The sequence below is a fragment of the Sus scrofa genome, chromosome 14, assembly GCF_054392235.1.
Source record: "Sus scrofa isolate SSC_HxYL_T2T_F1_AM1 chromosome 14, Sscrofa_HxYL_maternal_Yorkshire_Landrace_v2.0, whole genome shotgun sequence".
Taxonomy (NCBI): domain Eukaryota; kingdom Metazoa; phylum Chordata; class Mammalia; order Artiodactyla; family Suidae; genus Sus; species Sus scrofa.
Genome location: NC_139396.1, coordinates 66223433 through 66247086, shown reverse-complemented (window position 1 = coordinate 66247086; position 23654 = coordinate 66223433). Strand labels below are relative to the sequence as shown.

At 50.1% G+C, this 23654-nt stretch overlaps 1 long non-coding RNA gene across 4 annotated transcripts; it reads left to right on the top strand.

Annotated features, from left to right (window-relative positions):
* The first annotated feature begins 6714 nt into the window (after window positions 1–6714).
* Window positions 6715–22938, top strand: LOC110256761 (uncharacterized). Of its 4 annotated transcripts, XR_014827780.1 has the most exons (6): window positions 9898–10014; window positions 11883–16118; window positions 16746–16871; window positions 19560–19634; window positions 22324–22527; window positions 22774–22918. It is a non-coding gene; the product is annotated as an uncharacterized LOC110256761 (long non-coding RNA). The 4 variants fall into 4 exon arrangements; XR_014827778.1 differs by lacking the exon at window positions 16746–16871 and having other exon boundaries at window positions 22774–22938; XR_014827779.1 differs by lacking the exon at window positions 16746–16871 and having other exon boundaries at window positions 22770–22910.
* Window positions 22939–23654: the final 716 nt, after the last annotated feature.

Below are 23654 nucleotides of genomic sequence, written 5' to 3'. Positions count from 1 at the left end.
GCTGCTGAGAACAAGCCACACGTAGGAGCAGAGTGGAGCCAGGACTTCGGGGATGAGTCTCCTTGCAAAGCCCACCCCAGGGCTGGTCAACGAAATGTGCTCACTAGTGCAGTCTTGAGCCTTGAGAAGTGTCTCCAGGGATCCTGGAAAATAGGCCACAATGGGATGCAGCTGCAAGGAAGGGCATCCCGAGCAGAGGGAACAGCAGGAGGAAGGCCTGGAGGTGGGCAGAATCTAGGAGTGGCCAGGAAACCTCAACCTTGAAGGCAGTGAGGCCAGGGGAGGCCAGAGGGGCTGGGTGGGACTGGGGGATGGGAGGGAACATGATCAGATTAGAGCTTTCTCTGTCTTCCATTTTTGTGTTTCATTCCTTTATGCGTCACTCGTGTGTGTAATTTTATACACCTGCATAAATGTCATGTCATATATGCGTTTTTTTTAGTGCTGACAGTTTTATTTCCTTTTTTTCTTCTTCTTTGGCTTTCTCCTCCCCTCAGACCACCCTCCCGAGCAGGTCACCCAAGTTAACAACCTAGTCTTAATCCCCCCACCACCCCATTGTCATACCTGTCCCCAGGCTCCCATCATCATAATCAGATGCGTAAAAAATACACATGTGAGGTTTGGGGATTGATTTCCTTTTATAGCACTGGGATTGTATTGCAAACGCTTTTCTCCAACCTTGCTTTTCTCATTCAAAAAACATCTCCTTGGCCCTCCTCCTGAGCTGACTGGTGGCGCTCGGCTCCCTCTTGTCGAGGGCTGTGTAATATTCCACGGCACAGATGCATGCTTATGCCCTCACCATTCCCTGCCCTGAGGGCCTTTGTTTTTTCCTGTCTGATTTTTTGCCACCACACACGATGCTTCAGGGAACATTCTTGAGCACACAGCCTTAAGTGTGTGCATTTATTTCTGTGGGAGAAACTCCCGGGAGGGGGATTTGCTGGGCCCTAAGGCAGATTTTACATTTTTCAGGGATGCAGCACAATTGCTTTTCTAAAAGGCTGTATGTACCCCTTTACAAGTTTTTGGCAGTGATGATTGAGAGGGTATTTTCTCCACAGTTTAGAGAGGGTCAGGAATTTGGGTTTTCCCAGGCTTTCTCTGGATTGGGGGCAGGGATGGGTTAGAGGCAAGATGCAATGATTCCGTTGTTTATTTGATTGATCTCTGCCAGGTTGTGAACTCTGGGAGAGTCTGGTCGATCTTGTTCAGCCATGATGTTTTGGGAGTGGGATACACAGGGGAGGCGCTCAAGGAACATTGGTTGAGCGAAAGCGGGGACGAATGGATGGTGGGTGTGTGGGTGGGTGGATGGGTAGGTGGGCTGGTGGGTAAATGTGTGGATGGATGGATGGATGAGTAGGTGAAAGGGTTAGAGATAAGTGAATGGGGCGGATAGAAAGGTGAGTAGATGGATGGACGGGTGGATGGATGGATGGATGGGTGGATGGATGGATGGATGGGTGGATGGATGGATGGATGGGTGGATAGATGGATAAATGAGAGCAAGCCATGATTTCTGGAGCTTCCATCTTTCTTCAGCCCTGGGTGTGAACAAATTACAAAAATTAGTACATCATCAGCTCCTCTTACCACACTGAAGAAATGGCAGCAGGACAGGCTGTTAGCAGGGAGCTGGGAAAATGTGTCTGAGAAGAGTTGGTGAGCAGTCCTGGAGGTCACAGCCAGAGAGATCTGGTTCACCTCACCCTGCTGGTGCTGGCTTGAGACTCGGGGTGCAGCACCAGGCAGCCGCTTCCCCAACACCTCCCCTGCCTGGACCCCATGCCCATGGCAGAGAGCTGAGCGTCAGAGATGAGGCTCCTGGTGGAGGGCTTAGCTGCAGAATCAGAGGCTAGAGAGGTGCTTCTTCTCAAGAGTGATAAGAGTGACCTTGCTGTGTGCAAGGGGCTAGGACTTACATCTCATCATACCCATAACAACCACATGGGCAGCTACTCTTATTGCGGTTGTGTCATGGATGAGGACACAGAGGTTCAGAGAGGTTGGGGTACTGGGCTGAGGTCACAGTGAGGAAGTAAGCTGCTGACCAAGCCTCAGCCACCGCCTTTCTCCACTGCTCTTTGCTTCCTTCTCTGAGACCTGCCCCCAACGGCGTCCCATGTCTACAAGAGCAAGTCCAAACTCCTCCCCTTCACATTCTGGCCTCAACCCACCTATTCAGCAGCCCAGATTTTCCCCAAAGAGCCAGGCAGCTCCAGCCTCTTCCTGCCTCTTCTGCCCTCTAGAGGTATGTGATGGGGAAGGGTGGCCACAGAACGAGAAGACTCACAGTCTACTTCTGCCTCAGATGCTTCTTCGCCTCAGTGTCCCCATCTGCAAAACGGGTTTGTGTCTGCCCTTGCAAGGATGCTGTGAGAAACTGCGAGGTGGCTGTGTTCTTGTAAGAAATATTGTCATCCCCAACCTGACCCAATGGAGGCTCACCACCCTGCAGGGGTTTGACTCTGGCTCAGTGAAGCTCTCTGAGTCATTCCTGCTAAGGTCCCGTGGGATCTAACAATGAGACCATGACTCCAAACCTTTCTCCTGGACCGTGCACTCACCTTTTCTTGCCTCTACCTGCGCCCATCCTTCTGACCTCTGACCTTTTCTCTTGCCTCTGTGCTTTTCTCTTTATCTCACCTTGGTTTCAACACCCGAGCATCACTTCGCCGACTGCCATTGGCTGCCCTGTGTAAACACTCTTTCTGGAATCAGCCCAAACGGGGAACTTAGGCTTACACACCTGGATCATTCCAGCACCCTTCAAAATAGGACCTGAGCATTTTTTCAGACTTTTTTTCGGCATGGTCCAAGGGATGGAGGGATGAGTGAGAGCTGATTAAGCTCAATATTAGGCAGATTTTTCTGTACTTGAGACGGGGAGTGAGCTCCCTGTCATCAGAAGCATGCAAGCAGATTCCAGACAAATCATTCACATGGCTCCTGGCACCAGTGAAAGGGTTTGACTGGGAGACTTTAAAGGCCCCTCCCTGCTCTGGGTTTCCGGGACTGCAGGCTGGACCCTGGCCAAGATCCCCTCCCACGGAATTGCCCCGAGCCTGATGGCTCTGAGCCTGTTTGTGTTCAGGCTTCTCTCACTCCAGCCAGCGTCACACTGGCTTCTGGCTCCTCAAACCTGTTGGGTTCTGCCAAACACTCTCCCATCCCTGGCCTAGGAGGGCCCCTCCCCTCCTGCCTCCTCCTGGGCCCATCCTGCTTGTGAGGCTGTTGTCCAGGGTTGCTGGGGCAACGCTGGATCTGGGCCCCACTCCGAGCCCACTGACTTTTGGCCTTTTCCACGCTCTTTGGACCCAGCAGCTGCTCCCCCTCCTGTCTGGGCGAGTCCCTTGGGTGGAAACCCATTGATGTGGGTGTTGGCAAGCACCCTGAGCCCACCAGAACTCCAGAGTTTTCCCTCTAGTGCCAGCCAAGGACCTTCCTCCTGGCTGTGTAGGATGGAGTGAAAACCCAGGCTCTGTATCCGGGCTGTCTGGGTTTGAATCCTGCCTCGTCGTCTGCTTTGCTTTAATTCCCCCACCCACCCACCCCCTCCCACCCCCACCCCTCCCGCCGTGGGCATGCTCCACCCGAGAGCCTGGACCCTCTTTGAGCTTATCTGAATATGACAAAGCTTTGCCTTTCAGGGAACCTGGATGGGCCTCGGTGATGGGGGGACGGAACCCACCGAGCCTCCTGCATAAGGCTGATGTTCGCCGTGATTGCTGGGCCCATGTGTTCCCTGAGATCCCCCGGGGGCCCTGTCATTCCTCTCCTGCCCATCACCTGACCCTTGTCCTTCTAAGGCCCCTCTTCCTCCTGGTCCCTGCAGGTACCTGCACCCCTCCCCCATCCTCAGCGAGACAGGGAGACTTACAAGGAGCCCTGGATTGGGAGGTGGAGGATACAGACACCTCCCACTTTACTAAAAATTCCCAGGTCAGCTTTAGGTAAGTCACATCCCTTCCCTGGGCCTCCGGTTCCCATCAAGTCAATGATTTTATTTTTATTTATTTGTTTTCTTTTTTTAGAACCACACCTGCAGCATATGGAAGTTCCCAGACTAGGGGTCCAGTCAGAGCTACAGCTGCCGGCCCACAGCACAGTCACAGCAACACAGGATTCTTAACCTACTGAGAGAGGCCGTGGATTGAACCCGCATCCTCATGGATACGAGTCAGGTTCCTGACCCACTGAGCCACAATGGGAGCTCCTAAATCAGTGATTTTAGAGAAGACAAAATCATAGGTAGACCAGCGTGCACAAGAAGAGCAGGGATCTAGAAAATTCTTCCATGGGGGTGAAGGCAGGGGGAGGCAGGGGCAAGGACTCCCTGGTCCCTTTCCCTCAGGCTTCTGTCCCCTGCTTAGAGCCACCTGAGTAATGGGTTCTATGAAGGTGAAGGGGAAAGTTTTCCCGAGCTAAGAGGGACCGGTAAACCGTTGGCGGAGGCTCGAGCGAACTCCTTCCTAGCTTGAGCAGGGCCTTCTGTTAACAATGGGAGGGCCTCTGACCTCACAGGGCGAGTATTTTGGGAGAGACTCTCCTACATCTGGATCAGGGTAGGGGCCAGCTGCCGCTGTTGTCACAAGTGGGGATGGGCTATCAAGCGCCAGGTGGGGGTTGGAGTCGGGGAGTTCTCTTCTCGGCCCCCCCACCCTCCCCTCTCTTTGGAAGACTCTGACCCCTGCAGGAGGATCCTAGGGGCTCAGGCCCCAGGGCAGGCTTTGGACCTTGACTCCCATTCCCGAGCTCTGAGGTCTCATATATAAGTTGGGGGTGACTCGTGGGCCTTCCTGGGAGAGGCCAGGAAGGCAAAATGAGGTCATGCACCAAGACACTCAGGGCCCCACAATGATGGGTGCCTTTCTCCCCTGCACCTGGGGTTCTACCCTCAGTGACTGAACCAGGAAACCTGCACGGGGTGGGGGCAGGGAGGCACCTCCCGGACTCCAGCCTGCGGATTTAGTTCCAGAGCATCTTTCCCAGACACGCATGCTCACTCTCTCAGATACACGTGATCTTGACAGACATCTGGGTTGAGATGGACACAGACACAGAGGACATGGACACCAGCCCCCGAGCATGCAGCCTGCCTAAACACACACACACACACACACACACACACACACGCTCAATCCAACTCAGCCCAGTGAGTGTATTTTCCTAACTCGGAGAAAGGCAGAAGAGCGCCTCCTGGAATGTCCAGTCTAAGGGAGGAGCCAAACTCTTCAATGAACCCAAAACAAAGCACATAGAACAGACTCATTCCTATGGAGGAAGGGCTGTGATGGACATACCAGGGTTGTGAAGGTGAAGGTCTGTGATGCGTGTTGGGGGAGGGTTATCCCTCGATGGCAGACGGTGTCAGGGAGACCACCCCCCACCCCATACAAGGCCTCATTGCAATCGCGAAGCATGAGAAGGAGCTGGTTGTGGGAGGATACGAGGCGGAGGGGGGCAGACTGTTCCAGAAGAGCAAACCTCCAGGGCACAGGCCGTGAGCAGTGGGCAGATGGTAGGACAAAGTGGTCCTCAGGCTGGGCTGTGGAGTTCAGAGTTTCTTCTACCTGTGATGGGAGCTATCAGGGGAGGTGAGCTTAAAATCTTATCAGAGGTTGTTCAAAGACCCCTACAACCACACACATAACCTCTCCCCCCCACTTCCCTGCTCACACATGTGCACAGTATACTTTGGGGCACACACACATGACCCATCCTTGGGCCACCCATGCAGTACCCATGGGGGTAATATGGGTGTGATGCCCACTGCATTGCACAGGGCACATGGGGGCACACCCACGCCTGGTGCCCCCTGGGGTCCACACTGAGGGGTAAACCGAGCCTCCTGACTTTGAAGCTGGCAAAGGGAGAAGCCGGGATTTGAACTGAATTTCTCTGCAGACGATCCAGGGAGTCTCTCCCCAACCTTGGTCCTCCTGGGACCACCCTGACGTTTTTTGCTCTGTGATTTATCCAATGTCATGCTTCCAATCAACTTTACATGAACTCACTTAAAAAAGATGTTATCCTCACCCTTAGCAACAAGATTCATGACCTCCCAGGATGAAAGTGGTGATATTTTTAATATGTATTAAGACAACTATTTCAGGATTACCAAAAATTAAAAAAAAAAAGTGGGGTTGGGTTTTTTTGTTTGTTTGCCTGTGTGCCACGTACCATACCAGCATCTCTTGGCCACTGGAGTGTTTAAAACTCATTTTGGGACTTGCTGATCTAGTTCAACCATCTTATTTCACAGAGAGGGGCACAGAGAAGGTCAGTGATATGCCCAAAGCCATACAGCAAGCACAGCTCAGGCCTCGGGGCTCCCAGGCCTGGGGGCATCCCTTGTTCCTCAAACACACCTGCAGCAGGAGAGGCAAAGCTCCCCCAGGGGTAGGTCCTGCCTGACCCACAGATGACAGCAGGTGGAGCTTCACAGATGCCATCTCTGTTTATCCTCAGACACATGCCTTTTGGGTCCCACTTTAAAGTTAAGGGAACGGGGGCTCAGAGAGGTGTAGCAGCTCTCCAGAGGACACACAGCAAGGAAGGAGTGGAGTTGGGATTTGAAGCCCAGATCTGGGTGTTGTGCTCAGAGAGAGTGACCGGGCCCTATAGCAGGGATGCTGCTGCCTGGGGTGAGGCTACCACAGACACAGCCAGCTGGGGGCTTTCTGCTTTGGGAGCCCCACCTCCTTTGCTTTCCAGCCCGAACATGGAGGCTGCTGTACCTTTCTGCTTTTTGGAATGGATTTCAATCACAGAGGCCTGTGCTGCAGCTGCATATTTTTAACTCGGAGAAGAATGTCTCGGCCTTTCGGAGCCTCCCGCCGGCCGGTGTACCTCCTTGGGACCAGGAATGCAGCTTGCTTCCTGCCTTCAGTAGCCTCTCGTTTTCTCTCCAGCCCCAGCAGCCCTGTCTTCTCAAGTTGAGACGGCAAAAGGTCTTGGGAATTTTCGTAAAACTCTTAAACCTGGCCATGAGCCAAAGGGAAACGGCTCTGAAAAGGCTGACGCTGTCTGGGAGATGATAGAAATACGGCATTCCTGTGGCAGGCAGTTCTTGAATTTGAATTTACGGGTGAGCAGCAGGCAGGCTCACGAGCGAGAGAGCGGCCGGCTCTACTGGGGCGGGGTTGCGGGGGAGGTTACTTCGCAGCCCCAGAGACACAACGGACGGGAAAGTAAAAGGAATAATCGAATAATCAGGGCTGGTTATGCAGCTTCTGCGGCGGCCAGGGTTGATCCGTCTTGTGCATGAACTCAGCAAACCTCACACACTGGATGAGGTAGTTGTTTTTGTCCGCTACCTCTCAAAGCAGATGTAGAGGCTCAGAGAGGTGTAGCGCCTGGCCTAAGATCACACAGCCAGGAAGCGGTGGAGCTGGTTTTTGAGCCCCGATTTTAGCACTAAGACGCCATTACATACACCTGGACATGCACGCACCCACTTGCACACGCGCAAAATCACAGGAACATCATACATGCTCGGACACAGACACATGCAGACTTGTTCCAGGACCTGAAACCAAAGCACTCACCTGGCCCATTGGAGCAGGGCCAGGACTCTGTCCCCCAGACCCTGGGAGCATCGGCTTCCTTCCGCCCCTTCCTCCTTCTCTCCCCCAGATGTTTGCTGTGGCTCCTGCCAGCTGACCAGATGTGCTCGACGCCCCAGGATGTCTTGGAGACCCAGAGGCTGAGGGCGTGGCCAGATTACCTCCAGATGTCCGTCCAGGTTTAGAGGACCCAGACACCCAAAAGGGACCCATTGCCCTGCAAGGTCACCAGCACTCACCTCTTGGGGACCAAAGCCTAGGGAACTAAGTCTTGTTCTCAGGTACAAGCCCTAAGCCTGAGTCCAGCTGGAAGCCACTGTAGGACTTGGGGCTGAGCTGACCCTCTGCCCTCTCTGAGCCTCGGTTTCCACATCTGTGCAATGGGGACAGCAGGGCCAGCCTGGCCGCACAAGGGTGTCATGGGGACACTTGACACTTAGCATTGAAAGGAATCCCAGAGATATCTAATGCCCAGTTTGCAGATGGGGAAAGTGAGGCCTGCCATCCTGCTGCCAGGTGAGTGGCAAGACTGGGCTTAGACACCAGGTCCTGCAAATCTTGGCTGGATAACTTTTTAGATCTGATGCAACCCACTCCTGCAGCAGCAGCACCTAATAGAAGAAAGGAATGAAAGGATCGTGCTGCCTTCTCGCTAGCTGGCTTGTTCTGACATTTCCTTTATGCCCCAAGATATTTTTTGCTCTGGGATTACTGACCAGCGAGATGGAATTTCTCCAAAAAATGTTTCACTGGCCCCAGTACTCACCCTCTTGATATATTTGCCTCTCCCCATCTCACCCCAGGCTCTTCCACTCAGTTTGGGGATTTCAAGGGCGAGGACATCGCCCACAGCGCTGTGGACCGATGGAGGTTGGCCCTCTGCTCACAAGGAGGCACAGGAAGGCAGAATATCACAGTCTCAGGACTGCGGGCTCCTGTGGGAGGCAGAGGTGAGCGCATATCCCCTGGCCAGCCTCTCACTGGCTGGGTGACCTTGAGCACGTGGCTTGATCTCTCTGAGCCTTGATTTTCTCATCTGTAAAATGGGGATGACCACATTTTGTGAGACTTAAAAAGAACTCACAGATGTACAGCATTCAGAGATGCTGGCACAGGAAGCTCTTGGCTGTTGGATGTTGAGCCTGTTTTGCAGAGAGACAAAGGGGTGCACTGAGATCGCCCGGCTTCACTCAAAGGCCAGTGGCCAGTCAGAGCCCAGGGCGCTGACCCACGGCTTGGCTCTGGCTGCGGGCCAGCCCGCTGGGCGATGTGTGGTGTTGTCCTCCAGGCCTTCCCTCTAGAGCAGACCTCAGGTCCTCTGCAGACACCATGCTTACCTCTGCTAATATCTCTTCTCAGACAAAAATCCTTATAGTTGGTCCCTGTACCACTCACCCAAGCTCAGACCTATAAAAAGTGGACCGGACTGTTATTTTAAGGGCTGTTGCTGTGTTCACCTCAGAGGGTCCCTGCTGGAATTGGCCTCTGGTTCCCATGGCTGGTGACAGAGCTCGGAGCCGGCCTTCAAGGGCAAGGAATAGACAGACGGTGGCAGCTGCTGCCAGGGCTGGGGCGGGGATGAGGGTGGCGGAGGCGGGTAGGGTAAACTTACACTTTGACGAGGGGTGGGTCCTTGCCCTTCTTCTTCTCCCTCCCTCCTCCTTCACCAGCCAGGGCACCTACTGAGTGCCTCCCTGATTATCCTTTTACAGACCAGGAAGCTGCAGCTCAGAGAGGGACAGTGCTTTCCCCAAGGCCACACAGCACAGGAATAAACAGTTCTCATAAACTCCCAGCTCCACAACCCTCCCCTGCTGCCTCTTCTACCTACCTTTCTCCTCTTCCCCTTCCTGCATTCTTTCCTTTCTCCTTCCCCTGCTTCCCCATCTCCTCCCTTTCCCTCCTCTCTTTGTGTTCTTTCTCTGGAAGTCTCCTGACACCTGTCTGAGCCTCAGTGTCTCCATCTGAACAACGGAGCTACTATTCCCTCCCTCAGGCAGAAGCAGAAAAATTCTGTCCTAGAGAAACACACCCAGAGAAAATGGGGCTTATAGTTAATATTATTAATATGCCAGAGACTTGCCCCCCGCCGCCCCCAACCCTGATCTCTGGAGGCTGAGTCTCTCCCAGGGCCTCCCCCACCCTAGGAAGACTCCCAGAGCCAGGCCTGCTTCTCCAGGGAAATGAGGCACGGTGGCCCCTGACCCCAGCCATTGCCCGACCCCCAGACCACAGCCGGCAAGAGGCTAACCCCCTCCCCACTGCCCTGTGCCCCCTCCCTGGTTAGCGAGGCCACCCCCGCCCGCACCCATTCATGTATTTTGTATTATAAAATGACTGCCGTCGTCATGGCAACATAAAAGGAGCCGATCTCATTACTGGGGCCCGGACACATTATTTTCTCCAAGGAATTTCTTCTTTTCATTATTTCTCTCCAAAGGTCAGTTATCCTCTCAGGCAGGGCGGAGGGCTACAGAGCGGGGGGTGGTGGGGGGGTTTGCGAAAGGTGAGCCGGATTCATGGCAGAATTCCCTTGGCGGAATTTACAATCATTTTGCCTTTTTCCCCTGCTCTAACACCGTTGGAGAGGTTTTCTTGCAGCTGAGCAATTCTCTTTAACCCCTGCAGCCCTGGCAGGCAGGCAGGCTGTGCGGGCAGCAGAGTGTGCTGCTCTTGCCTAGCGGCCCTGGGAATCTTCACCCATCTCTGCTTTCTCCAAAGAGTCACCTGAGGCCACCTGATTTTATGTCCTGAAGACAGGGGAATCTGAAATTTGTCCCATTTGCCATGAAGGACTGGGGGGTGGCGGGGGCAGTGCACAAAGATAATTTGGAGTCTTTTTTTCTTAGTCTTCCCACTGGGGGAAAAATACCCTTTCAAAAGTCAATAATAGTGATAATAACAATTTGTATTGCTCTCTGGAATGCAATATAATGATTATGAATTGGTACTAGGAGTTCCCTGGTGGCACAGTGGGTTAAGGATCTGGGTTGTCACTGCTGAGGTTCATGTCATAGCTGTGGCGCAGGTTCAGTCCCTGGTCCTGGAACTTCTGAATGTCATGGGCATAGCCAAAAAAAAAAATTTGGTTATAGAGTCAGACAGGCAGGCCTGGGTTCAAATCCTGGCTCTGTCACTTTCAGGCTGCATGATCTCAGGCAAGCTATTCTATCTCCCTGGGCCTCATCTTTAAAACAAGCTTCTTGCTGGATCCTACCTCACAGGCTTGGGGTGAGGATGGAATAAGCTATGTAAATGTATGTAAATCACTGAGCAGAATGTCTGGTGCATAGGAAGAAATAGATATCGGCATATCTGGAGTTCCCTTTGCGGCTCTGAGGGTTAAGAACTCGACTAGTATTCATGGGATGTGAGCTCAATCCTTGGCCTCACTCAGTGGGTTAAGGATCAGCATTGCTATAAGCTGAGATGTAGGTCACAGATGTGGCTCGGATCTGGCATTGCTGTGGCCATGGTGTAGGCTGGCAGCTGCAGCTCCGTCTCAACCCCTAGCCTGGGAACCTCCATATGCCGCAGGTACAGCCCTAAAAAGAAATAAATATATTGGTTTATCTATCTGTCTATCTATCTATGCCCATTACTGTGTGTATCAGTTATCTACTGCTGTGTAATAAATCGTCCTAAGATTTAGGAGCATAAAACAATAATCATTTACTATCTTTCATAGCTTCTGTGAATTAGGAATGTGGGAGCTGCTGGGTTGGGTGGTTCTGGCTCAGGATTTCTCTTACTGTTGCAGTCATGTGTTTGGGACCATCATCTCTGGAGTTTTGACTGGGACTGGAAAGTCTAATTCCAAGGTGGCTCACTCATGGCTGGTTAGGGGTCAGGGACTCTAGTACCTCTGCTCTCCACATGGGTCTATCCTTAAGGCTGCTTGAGCCTCCTCACAAGATGGTGGTTGGCTTCCCCCAAAAGGAGTTATCCAAGAAGCTATGATGGCTTTTAAGACCCAGCCTAAGAAGTCACACAGCATTGTACCCACCATATTCTCTTGATCCTACAGGCTAGCTCTGATTCAGTGAGGGAAGGAACTACACAAAGGCATGAATAGCAGAAGCCAAGGACAATCCGGGGGCTTCTTGGAGGCTGGGTACCCCACCCCACACCTCCTTTACATAGATGATCTCATTTCCTCTTCATAATGCGTATCAGGCTGATTCCCATTTTATAGAGGAGGAAGGTGGGGCTCTGATAAGGAAAGTGACTTGTCCAAGGCTTGAGGACTAACCAACCAGTATGCTTCCAGGCCTGGTTTCCTGATCCTGCTCTTTCTCTTGGACCCAGTCCTTAGGTTGGTTGGATTCTGCTGGTCTGAAGGCATGGAGATCGCCTGGGAAGAGAAAACCTGGGGCAGCCCGCGTCTACATGGCAGCTGGTCAGGGCAGGACAGTGCACAGACCCTCAACAAGTGAAGCCAGTCAAAACACTTCCCCTGACAAAACCAGTGGAATAGTGTGTTTGTAAAACCGATGGCGTTTTTGTTGACAGGCAAATGTCTACATCGCATGGCAACAAACGGCTGGAAGATGCAAAAATGCAGTCAATCATCAGGGATTTCTTTTCCCGCCTCTCTTTAAAAAAGAAAAGCTCTCCCACCACCATACAGGATGAGTGATGTCTGCATGGTGTTTGAAGATCTTCCTCCCTGATCAAGCAAGTTCCTGAGGCTCAGTCTGGAGACCCAGGGGCAGCCCAAGTCTGACTGAACCAAACAGGGCAGGGTTGTCAGGATCTTCTCAGGAAGTGGGGATTGGCTCTGAATTTCCCACTGACTTTGAGAAATGCAGCATTCTTCAAACTCTGATGTGCTTAGAACCTCCTGTATTAGCTGGTGAGAATGCAGATAGCCAGGCCTCAGCTCCAAGATTCTGATTCGGCAGTTTGGGGAGAATGGCCCCAGGGCACCAGTATTTTTAATACCCGTTTACCACTTCCCAGAGATGCTGATCTGGGTGTTTCTGGGGCCACTCTGAAAAACACACAGTATTGAGCAAAGACTCTATGTCTGCCATTCCCTTGACCCAGCATCCTCCTGGTCATGCATCTGGGCTCCGCTGGGCTAGGTCTCCAAGAAGCCATCTCTGGCTCTCTCTCCTGGGATAAATCATCCTTGTAACGATCCTATTTCTACCCTCCCACCCCACCCTCCCATTTTTTCCCGGCTCTGTCTTTTAGAGCCACACAAGGGATGTCTGATGTTTGATTCCTCTACCTGATAGCAGTCTTTTCAATTCGTAAGCCTTTGGTTCATTTGTTCATTCATTCATTTATCGAGTCTTATGGAACACCTACTGCATGACAGTGGCTGGGGAGAATAGCATGTACAAAGGTCCTGGAGCAGGTAAGGCCAGGGAGTGTTCAAGGCATGGGCAGAAGGCCTATGTGGCTAGAGTAGAGTGAGTGAAGGGCAGAGACCATGGGATAGCCGGAGGCTATGACAGAGTTTGGTCTGTATTCTGAATCTGATGGGAAGATTTTGGAGGGTGTTATGGTTAGAGTTTAAAGAGTTCAAAGGAGAGCATTCTTTGGCTCAAATATCTTTTGGCAGGCAAAGCAATATAATTTTACCCATTTCCTGGGAAACTTCCAGTAAATGTGGCCATTGCTATTGAATATGACTTAGACCTTAGATGCTACCTCCTCTAGGAAGCCTTCTTTGCTTTTGATCTGGTAGCTTTAGATGCACCTCCACCAAAGTATTGGTGATGGTAATACCATAATATACTAATATTTGTGGAATTGTCACACCCCAGCCCATTTTTCAGGATGGCAGACCCCATGCAGGTTCAAACTTGTCTTCCATCTGTGTCTCCTCAGAAGCTTCCTTAACCTTCCCCTGCCTCAGTTTCTCCTAATGGGTTACTGTGATGCCTGGCAAGAGGATGTCCATGATGGAGTTCCCTTCGTGGCTCAGCGGTTAACTACGATCCAGAAGGATGCGGGTTCGATCCCTGGCCTTGCTTAGTGGGTTGAGGATCTGGCATTGCCATGAGCTGTGGTGTAGGTCACAGACATAACTTGGAACCCACATTGCTGTGGCTCTGGTGTAGGCTGGCAGCTGCAGATCCTATTTGACCCCTAGCCTGGGAACTTCCTTATGCCCCAGGTACAACCCTAAAAAGAGAAAAAAAAGGGGGTGCCCACAAACTGCTCAGCAAGGGCATGGTACACAGTGATGCTGCTAGGTTGGCTGGACTTTTATATTAGAGGATATCTGTTGGATGATGGGTTGGGGGGAAACCCCCACTCTACCCACTGCCCAATGTCTAACAGGAGTTTGGCTCATCTAACTCTCCAGCATTGGCTAGGGATGTGTTTAGATTTGCCCTTTGGCTGTTTTTTCAATTTCTCAGATTTAATGTTGGCAGGATACACTCATACACTTTGGGGGTCCATGTAGGAAGTTATGGCCCCCTGGCCCCCTTATGGTGAGACAACTGAAAGGAGCTGGGAGGGGGTCTAGGGCTGGGGAGTAAATGACTTCTGGGGCTTGATTCCCTGGTTGAAAGTGTAGGATGACATGTCCCCTGGGAGCGGACAGAGTTGCAGAACATTTAGTCTCCAACGTGATGTCCAGAGCTTGGTTTGCTCTATATCCATCTGTCCATCCATTGGAAAAATATTCACCAAGCCCTGACTGTGTTTGGCACTGAGGACCCAGTAGTGAACCATGCAGACACCATCCTGCTCTCTCCTTCCTCTCTCTTGCACCAAATTTCCAGACCCCTTGTAGCATCATCTGTATCACCATCCTTCTCCTCCTTTCCTTTCTCTAACTGGCAACTACGAATTATGCAACTACTAAGATAAAATGTATAGTGATTAAGGGTATAATCTCTGGATTAGGAGGGCCAGGCCTTGAATCCCACCTCTGCCACTAGATATGTGGCCTCGGACAAGTCCCTTTCCTGCCCTGAGCTTTGCTTTCTCTATCTCTAATGTCAGAGGGTTATTCTGAGGTTCAGTAAGATAGACTTTGGCAATGTCATCTATTTCAATACTAATGGGGTGAATCTGGGACACTTTAGAAGCCAGGAAGAAACTTGCTCTTCCTAGTAGTAGAGCTCCTGATGACTTGCTAAGAGCAGGTGAAGAGCTGTGAACAGTGGCTTTCATTTTATTTAGTCATCAGAGGAACTTTGCAAGAATGCGTCTCACGTATGTATTGCTGAGGAGGAATCAAGGCACAGGAACAAGTAATTTCATGAAGTGTGCATCTGAGCCTTCTCTCCTGAGACCAAGCTGCACTCCCATTGGAGTCTACAACATTCTTGGGACCACAAACTTCTGGTTCCTAAGAACTTTTGCTGGATGGATCTTGTTAACTGCCCTCTCTGCTCCTTAGTATTCCTGCCAGGCCTATCTGGCTGAGAAGCCCCATTCATTAGACAGTTGTATTCATAATCCAGATACTTCTTCCAGGTAGTTTTTTTGAGGGGGTTTTAATGGATGTTGAGAATTTGTTCTCATTAAAGCCCTGGGAAACATGAGCTTTGGTCCTAGAGCATTTGGCTTATGCTTAACACCATAGACGCTAAAATTTGCTTCTTTTTGATTTAGTCTCTTGCTAGCTTGAAGGACTGGATTTTATAACAGGTCAATTTCAGACCATTTGATATTGATATATGAAGATCCTTAGGGATTATTGAATGCATTTTTCATCCAGCTGCGATAGTATCATATAAGGAAAATGGGATTGACTGTTAAGTACAAATTGAAAAAGACATGGTCATTTAAGATAACTCCTTATCTGTATACAAGGAAATAGTATCAGGGAAATAGACCACCAGTTGACAGAAATAAATTTCACCTTGGGTTCCTCCTCCACATGCCTCCTTCACTGCTGTTCACACTCGTCCGGGATTATTCAATTATTCTGAGAGCCCTTTCCTGGAGCCCTGTTAGAGGATGCATCCGCAGGAAGAAGAGAATTAATTCTCTACTGCTTTATTCTGGAAGGAAGTGTTGGATAGAGGCTCTGGGTCCATTCAGAGAGAAGGCCTTGGGGACTTTGGAATAGGGCAGCTTCAACCTGGAACGTGGCTGGTCTCCCCAGCAGAGCCCCTGACAGTGCGCTAAGAGCAGCAGAAGAGCTGAGAACAATGATTCCATACCTTTCTTTTCATCCACTAGGCTTACTCATACGACCACTGGAGTGGTCTCAGCCAAGCAAGGCCCCCATCCAGGTGACATCCAGCCCTGGAAATTTTCCTGAATTTTACTCAAGCAGAGTGGGTTTGAAGGTCACTTGGAAAATCTGCCAGATTCCCAAATATCCCCTTCACTGTGTGAAGGGTGGCTGGGAACTTGTGACTGGTCTCCTGGAGGTCAGTGCATGGACCTACCTCTGCTCCTACAATTCCTGTGGTGGAGACTGGAGGGAGAGGGCTGCTGCTTCCTCCTCCTTGAGTCCCATCTGCAAGGATGTTGGCTGGGAGATGTGTGCTATGCTGGGACCTTCCAGGCCTGTGGAGTCCAGAGAAGGACAAGCCTTGGGGCAGGTGTCTGCCTTACCCTCAGGTGAGCAGGGGCCAGGCCCCAGTCTGGCTCCCCTCACCCCCAATGGGAGTCGACCTCAGAAATTCCCCTGAGTTCACTGAGGAAAGGGCTTTCAGAGCCCCAAGAAAGCCAGGTGATCTTAGGCCTAAAAGTGAGACCTCTCATGAAGGTTTCCTGAGGACCTACTGTGTGTCAGATGAGCCACTGCCAGGAAACTCTGAGACTGGTGTGATAAGAATTGGACCAGTTATATGCAAAATGTTGTTAGAACTCACAGCAAGCTAAGCATCACCTCCCCCAGGTTACAGCTGAGGAAACTGGTTAGAGTCTGGTTAGAGTCTGGCTAGAGGTTGTGGGTGTTAAGGACACCTCACCTCTGAGGGTCAGAGACAGAAAGTAACTTGAGTAAATCACATAGATAAGTTAGTGGAGGAATAAGAATTTAAATCTGGGTTTGTTTGACTCCAAAAGAATCTACCCGTTCATCCCTTTATCTGCTCATTCATCCACCCATCTCTCCTCCCTTTCTTCCTCCCTCCTCCATCCCTCCCTCTCTTCTTCCCATCCATCCATTTATCCATCCATCCAGTGTTAATCAAGCATGTGCCAGGCAATAAACATCATTAATCATTATGAGTGATGTCCTAGGGATCAGAAGGGACCCCAGGGAGGTTCCCAGGCCCACAGCATCCTGGGTCTGACCACAGTCACCATGACTGGATACTTGGACCATGCTGGAGCCACTGATCCAAGTTTGCCAGCAGGAGGCAGGAGGTAACAAGCTACTTATGGGGTGTCTCCCACCCAGCATGGGGACCAGGGTTGGATGGAGTGGGGTGTGTGGGGAGTGGGGTGGGGAGGCTGGCAGAAGGAATTCACTCCCCCAGAAGACCACAGGCAAATTCTTTCCTAGCCTGTAATTACATTCTCTCCGTCAATATGCAGGGGGCACTGAGACAACTCCTCCTGCGTCCTATGAATCATAGTACTCAATTTTTTGGTACTAATAAAATGCAGCTCTCTGGGGGATGGCCTGGGATGGTGGCCACGGGGGCCAGACTGTATGGTTCAGGGCATGGCGGCAAGGATAGGGGGATGGCTGATGTGGCACTCTTGGGAGATAGCAGCATCTCAAGAGGCTCCAAGCCCTCACTGGGGAAGGGACCCCAAATCCAGAAAAATGAGCCTTAATTCCACCCACAGGCTGGGCCATGACCACTGGTGACACCTGGGAGGTCCAGGCCATTGGCAGCACCAGGGTTGGACAAAGAGGCTGATGAGTCTGAGCTGGTTAGAGTCTGGCTAGAGGTTGTGGGTGTTAAGGACACCTCACCTGTGCCTGGAATCTGTGCAAACTCACCTGGGAGGTCCCATCCTGTCTGTGCCTTCCCAGAGTCTTTCCTTTGCAGACAGTGAGCTTTTCAAAGCATTCATGAGCTCAGCTCCTCTGATGCTCACCCCACCCTGAGAAGGAAAGCTGGACCCCTCATCACCCTTGGCCTCCAGGTCCTTCAGGTCTTGCAATGCTGCCCTCGCCCCCTCCATCCGAGACACTTGCCTTGTCTCTGTTCCACAAACATGCTAAGCCAATAGAAAGTTAGACTTAATTGACATTTTCAGGACATCATATCCAAAAAAATCAGAATGTACATTCTTCTCAAGAACACATGGAACATTCTCAAGGATCGATCACATACTGGGGCACAAGACTAACCTCGACAAATTTAAGAGTATAGAAATTTTATCAAGCATCTTCTTTGACCACAATGGCATGAAACTAGATGTCAACCACAGCAAAAGAAATGAGAAAAAACTAACTACATGGAGACTAAACAACATGCTGCTAAAAAAAAAATGGGTCAATGAGGAAATCAAGAAGGAAATTAAAAAATACCTTGAGACAAATGATAATGAAGACACAACCACTCAAAATCTATGGGATGCCACAAAAGCAGTGTTTGGAGGGAAATTCATAGTGATACAGGCCTACATCAAAAAAGAAGACAAATCTCAAATCAACAACTTAAACCACCACCAAAATGAATTAGACAAAGAAGAATAAACAGGAATTCCCATTATGGCTCAGTGGTTAACGAATCTAACTAGGAGCCATGAGGTTGTGGGTTTGATCCCTGGCCTTGCTCAGTGGGTTAAGGATCCGGCGTTGCCATGAGCTGTCGTGTAGGTCACAGACTCGGCTTGGATTCTGTGTTGCTGTGGCTCTGGCATAGGCTGGAGGCTACAGCTCCCATTGGACCCCTAGCCTGGGAACCTCCATATGCTGCGGGAGCAGCCCTAGAAAAGGCAAACAAACAAACAAAAAAAACCCCTAAAGCCAGCAGAAAGGAAATCATAAAGATCAGAGAGGAAATCAATAAAATAGAGATTCAAAGAACAATAGAAAAAAAATCAGTAAAGCCAAGAGCTGGTTCTTTGAAAAAGTAAACGAAATTGACAAACCTCTGGCCAGACTCACCAAGAAAAGGAGAGGAAAAAAACCAAGTAAATGAAATAAGAAATGAAAAAGGAGAAATCACACCAGATAGTGCAGAAATATAAAAAACCATGAGAGAATACTACGAATAATTATATGCCAACAAATTTGACAACCTAGAAGAAATGGACAACTTTCTAGAGACTTACAGCCTGCCAAAACTGAATCAAGAAGAAATAGATCAACCTAACAGACTGATCACTAGAAACGAAATTGAATATGTAATGAAAACACTTCCTACCAATGAAAGTCCAGCACCAGATGGTTTCACAGGCGAATTCTACCAAACATATAAAGAGGAAATTATACCCATCCTCCTTAAACTTTTCCAAATGATTGAAGAAGAAGGAACACTCCCAAGACATTCTATGACACCACCAACACCCTAATACTAAAACCAGACAAAGATACTACCCCCCCCCAAAAAAAAAGAAGAAGAGAGAACTATAGGTCAATATCTTTGATGCATATAGACGCAAAAATTTTCAACAAAATTTTAGCCAACTGCATGCAACAACATATAAAAAAGATCGTATACCATGACCAAGTGGGATTCATCCCAGGTGCACAAGGAGGGTTCAACATGCACAAATCAATCAATGTCATACACCACGTTAACAAAAGAAAAGTAAAAAAACCGCATGATGCTCTCAATAGATGCCAAAAAAGCATTTGATAAAGTCCAACATCCATTCATGACAAAAACTCTTACCAAAGTGGGTATAGAGGGACTACACCTTAACGCAAACATGCTGAGCTTGCCTGGGCCTCAGGGGTTTTGCATGTACTCTCCTGGCCCCTGGAAAGTCCTTCCCCTGACCTTCGCATGACTGTCTCCTGCTCAAACCTCCCCTTCTCGGAGATTCCCTCATCACCACCCCGCCAACCACTCCTGCTCCATCACCTTGTTTTACTGTGGAATTTTCTCCTTTATGTGTTTATTGGTTTAACATCCAGTTTCCTTACAGGAGAGCGAGCTGAGCCTCTCACATTCACAAGAGCCCTTCTGGCACTCAGAACAGCGCCCCCAGAAGCAGAGCTCAGTAAGTCCTGGTGATGGGACTGAGTGTGTTCTCAGATACAGACGATGATGCAGGAGGTCCAGAGGAGAAGGAAAAATTGAATCCAGCATGGTGGGCACTGCTCCTGGCCCCTGCTCTGGAAGGTCCCACACTCTGCCAGGCTCAGCACAGCACCTTTGTTTGGTTTGTTTTGTTTTTTCTTTTTTCTTTTTAGGGCCCTACTTGCGGCATATGGAGGTTCCCAGGCTAGGGGTCGAATCAGAGCCACAGTTCATGGCAACGCCGGATCCTTAATCCACTGAGCAAGGCTAGGGATGGAACCAGGAACCTCGTGATTCCTAGTTGGATTCGTTTCCGCTGCACCACAATGGGAACTCCTGCATAGCACCTTTGTAAGGTGGGGCCGAATTGAGGTGGAGAGGGTCTGACTCTATGGACTGAGGTGTGGGAGGAGGGCCAGGCTGGGCTCACCCAGGTGTGTAGTAGGGGTGGGGCCAGGAGCAGGGAAGGCAGGGCCCAGCCACACAGAAGTGTGGGGACAGAGCCCAGTGCACCAGGATCATGCTGCGGCCCCTGCCTGGGCTGGCATGTCTTATCCACTCCCTTCCAGCCTGGAATCCTCGAAGGGCCCAGGTGCTGAGTCGCCATAGCAGCCAAAGGGGCAAGAGGCCTTCTGGAGCCCAAACAGGTGAGGTCTGGGAACCCAAGGCTGGCCCATCCACCAACGACATCCCCTAGGACCTGGGGATTTCAGAGCTGGAGCTACCTTACGGGTCCTACAACTGATGGGTTTCTAAACCGTGGGTGCCCTGGAAGACAGAGGCTGCGGGCCAGGACCCTGATTTATCAAGGCCATCTCCATGTTTACCTGACACACATCATGGATGGGAGAACATTCTATTTGTAAAATGAGCTCTGTGGTTTTAATCTTTATTTTATTTCTTTATATATGGGCTGCATCTGCTGCATGCCGAAGTTCCTGGACCAGGGATTGAAACTGTGCCACAGCAGTGACCCCAGCCACTGCAGTGACAATGCCAGATCCTTAACCGCTATGCCACCAGGGAATTCCTCTATCTCTGTTTCTTTTTTTTTTTCTTTTTGTCTTTTTGCCTTTTTTAGGGCTGCTCCCATGGCATATGGAGGTTCCCAGGCTAGGGGTCTAATGGGAGCTGTAGGCGCTGGCCTACGCCAGACCAACAGCAATGCCAGATTCGAGCTGCACCTGTGACCTACACCACAGCTCACGGCAATGCCAGATCCTCAACCCACTGAGCGAGGCCAGGGATCAAACCCAAAACCTCATGGTTCCTAGTCAGATTCATTAACCACTGAGCCAAAACGGGAACTCCTATCTCTGTTTCTTAATTAAACTTTTCCGTTGGCGATCACTGGAGGTTCACATGCAGTTGTATGAAATACTAGAGTGAGATCTCATGTCCCCTTATACCCAGTTTCCCCCAGTGATGACCTCTTGACAAAGTCTAGTGCAGCATCACAACACAGATACTGACATTGACAGTCAGGATGCAGAGCATTTCTATCACCACACCCATCCTTCCTGTTGCCCCTTTATAGTTGCACCCACTTCCCTCCCAGCCCACCTCCTCCTTAGCCCCTGGCCACCACCTATCTGTTCTCCATCTCCATAACTTGACTGGCTTAACCATGGTATCTAGAAGGATTTACACAGGATATAAGTTTTTGAGATTTTCTTTTTTGACTTAACAGAATCCTCTAGAGATTTATCTGGGCTGTGTGTCTCCATAATTCCCTCTTTATTAGGGCTGTGTAGTATTCCACTGGATGGATGTACCACAGTTGGTTGATTCACTCATACCTGTGGAAGGACATCTGGGTTGTTTCCAGTTTGGAGCTATTAGGAATGAAGTTGTGGTAAATGTTCGTACACAGGTGTTTGTGCAAACTTAAGCCTTCATTTCTCTGGGATCAGTGCCCAGGGGAGAAACTGTGGGTTGTATAGCAGTCTTTACTTTTGGAAGAAACTGCTAGTCTGTTTTCCTCATTTTACTCTCTCATCAGCAATGTCTGAGTGATCTGTTTTCTCCTCCTTCTCACCAGCATTTGGTGGTGTCACTGTTTTTTATTTTAGCCATTCTGACAGATGAGTAGTGATATCTCATTGTGGTCTGAATTTACAGTTTCCTAGTGGCTAACAACCTCTTGCTCTAGGGTTTAAAAAAAGAAAATGTTTTGAAGTTCCCATTGTGGCTCAGTGGATTAAGAACCTGACATAGCCTCCATGAGGATGAGGGTTTAGTCTCTGGCCTTGCTCAGTGGGTTAAGGATCCAGCATTGCTGTGAGCTGTGGTGTAGGTTGCAGACACAGCTCAGTTCTCTCGTTGCTGTGGCTGTGGCGATGGCCAGCGGCTTCAGCTCCGATTGGACCCATAGGCTGAGAACTTCCTTATGCTGTGGGAGCAGCCCTAAAAAGACAAAAAATAAAAATAAAAAGTTTGAGCCACTATTAGGTCCTATTGGCCCATTTCACAGGTGAGAAAAATGGAAGCCTAGGGATTGAAACAGACTTGCCTAGCTATGGCTGGATCTCTCATGCTCCATCCTGAGTCCTGGTCACCTCCTCTTAAGGGAGCTTAAAAGGATGCTTGCTTACTTGGAGGTGTGGCTGCTACTATTTTGAGGCTCTAACAAATGTGTTTGTGCTTTCTGGGCCATATCCTGTCACTAGGTATCTTTGTCCATTTGGAAGGCTCACCATGGGGGACGCCGAGTTGCCACAGCAGAGCTTTGCCGGAGGGCCACTGGACCACAGCATGGGACATGTCATCTTTACAGATCTGGAGCCCTCGTCAGCTGCCCTGAGTATGATGTGGGATCTTGCCACTGAGGGGGCTGCTGGACCCTGACTCCTCTGAGGGATGGGGGAATAAGGGTGAGTCACTAACTTCTACCCTGAGAAAAAAAGACGGCCACCAGTGAGGTCTGAGGTGATAGTTGGCCGGGTCGAGCCCCAGGTCTGCAGAGAAGCTCCCAGCGTTGCCCTCCACCTCCCACCCTTGCAGCCCCCTCACCCTCTATCCCCCACCTCAAAACTCTCCACTCACAAAACATCTTCTCCCCTCCTTGGCCTCCCAGATCTGTTGTGTCTTATTTTATCTTATTTTATTTTTGGAGAAAGCAGCATCCAGGAGACCTAAGAACAGGAAAATCACAGCATCTGTGAAGGAACGGTGGCTGCAAAGAGAACACAAATTTTTTTTTTTTAAAGCATGGTAATAAATGCTATTCAGAAAAAAAAAAAGAAGAAGAAAGAAATAAAAAAGAAAAAAAGAAAAAGAAAAACCCACCCCACAATCTCTGAAAAACACAGCCCATTGAAATGACAAGCTGAAAATCATTCGCTAAGCGCCGAAACCAGTCCCTTTGTCCCCCAAATCCTTCTGTTGACAGTTACCTTTCAATCCTGCAATTGTGCAGAAAGGGCTGATTTTTATTCAATGTTCTATTCACCCTGCGTATTAATGAAAAGGGGGAAGGAAAAAAAAACTTGTAAGAATGGTGTTTAATAGGCTGATGGACAAGCCGTCTGGATCCGCCAGCCGAGGCCCTCTTATCAGTGGCTCACAGTGGGGCTGACGCAGGCGCCCTGTCCCAGTTCAACTTGGCATGCCCGCCCGGTCTCTTGGTCCCTGCAACGGAAACCTTGGGCTTGATGGATGGATTGATTGATTATTATTATTACTTTTTTAAAAGGGCTTGATGACCTTTCCTTCTTACCAGGGAGGAAGGGACAGACCAGGTCATGACTTGACCCCATGATTCAGACATGCACCGAAGCGTTAACTGAGCATCTGCTGTGTGCTGAGGGCTGTGTGGATGCTGGAGTCCTGCCCGGACAAAGCAGACAACGCCCTGATGCAGGGAGCTTCCAACTGGGACAGAGATCAGCCAACCAGAGATTTTTGCCCTAGCTGGGCCAGATGTCAGGAAAGGGGGGCCCCCACTGACTCTGGGGAGACTGACCGAACACCCCAAACTGTTTTCTCCAGGTGCCCCTAA